This window comes from Aplysia californica, unplaced genomic scaffold, assembly GCF_000002075.1.
Source record: "Aplysia californica isolate F4 #8 unplaced genomic scaffold, AplCal3.0 scaffold00751, whole genome shotgun sequence".
Classification (NCBI taxonomy): domain Eukaryota; kingdom Metazoa; phylum Mollusca; class Gastropoda; order Aplysiida; family Aplysiidae; genus Aplysia; species Aplysia californica.
Window position 1 is genome coordinate 95,620 of NW_004798021.1, and position 1,155 is coordinate 96,774.

General features: G+C 37.7%; 1 protein-coding gene across 1 annotated transcript in view; it reads left to right on the plus strand.

Moving 5' to 3' along the window:
* Positions 1-1,155, plus strand: part of LOC101864421 (universal stress protein Slr1101) — a gene marked incomplete in the record, with an annotated part of 22,367 nt that overhangs the window by 17,971 nt on the left and 3,241 nt on the right.

The following is a 1,155-nucleotide window of genomic DNA, read 5'->3' on the forward strand; positions in this document are numbered from 1 at the left end:
TGCGCAGTTTTTATCTTAAAGAAATATTGCCAAAGTTAGCAAAATCATCCCCACCACCAGTAGTCTCTAATAAGCTACGACTGTGACAAAGCACGCCATGAATTCTAAATAATGAACCACGAGCAGCGTTTGAATATATTATTATTATTATGCATAATAAACCACAGGTGTGCCTGGTGTTAATGTATGCATGAACGACGCCTTCTTACTGGCTCACTGGAGCTGTTGCTTCTTATGTAATAATATATATATATTATATTATCATTATCATTTTCCTTTTCCTTTAGAGTATGCGAGAAGTTATTGCCTGTTTATGTCAGTGGCCAGAAAGGAAACGGTCGTTGTTGAATGCGTTGCCTGCTGGCCTGTGTAATCGGACAGACAAGAGAAAAGATGAAAAGAATAAGGATGGCTGTGGGTGACTCCTCCAATGTTTCTATGACAGGGCTATCAAATTCCAGTGCATGGTGGTGCTGAAGCTATACAGACATCATTTTTTATTTATTTATTATTATTTTGTAATGTTGTTATTGGGGCGTAGTTGTACGTGTATACGCTGTATTTATCAGGATGGACGAATAGCTAGCCGTGCCCTGTCAACTTACAATAATACGATAATTTTCTCTCTAGTTTGTCAGATAATCACGTAGTTTTTTTTTCTGCCCCGTGAAAATGTACTTTTTCTCTTGAGTAAGCTACTTTGTAACACAGTTGTCCGTCCCATTTAGTGGGTGGTTGGAGGGCGCCACTGGTAGGTCCTACTTCTTTACCTTCCACTCTGTTGTTCCTGTTTGTCTGTCTCACTTTTTCCCAGCACTAAATGACCATTATGGTGTCGATGTGCTTATTTTTATTCAAACAAACAAACCGTCCCATTTCAGCTGATCACTGATAGTTTACTTCCCCTGTCTTCTTTTCCCTGTGAACAATAAATTGTGGTTGTGAAAATTTAGAAGCTTGAATACATGCAATCAAGCTTTTTAAAAAAACAACTTTCATACTTGATAATTACATTGTTGATATGACTGTGATGCTTTTTACCTATTCTCTTGTCTAACTGTTCTTTTTTCTTTTCGAAACCAGGTCTTTTCAAACAACTCTTTTTTCTCCTAGGTGAAATAAAAGTATATTCTCTCTCTCTATCCCCAACCCCCC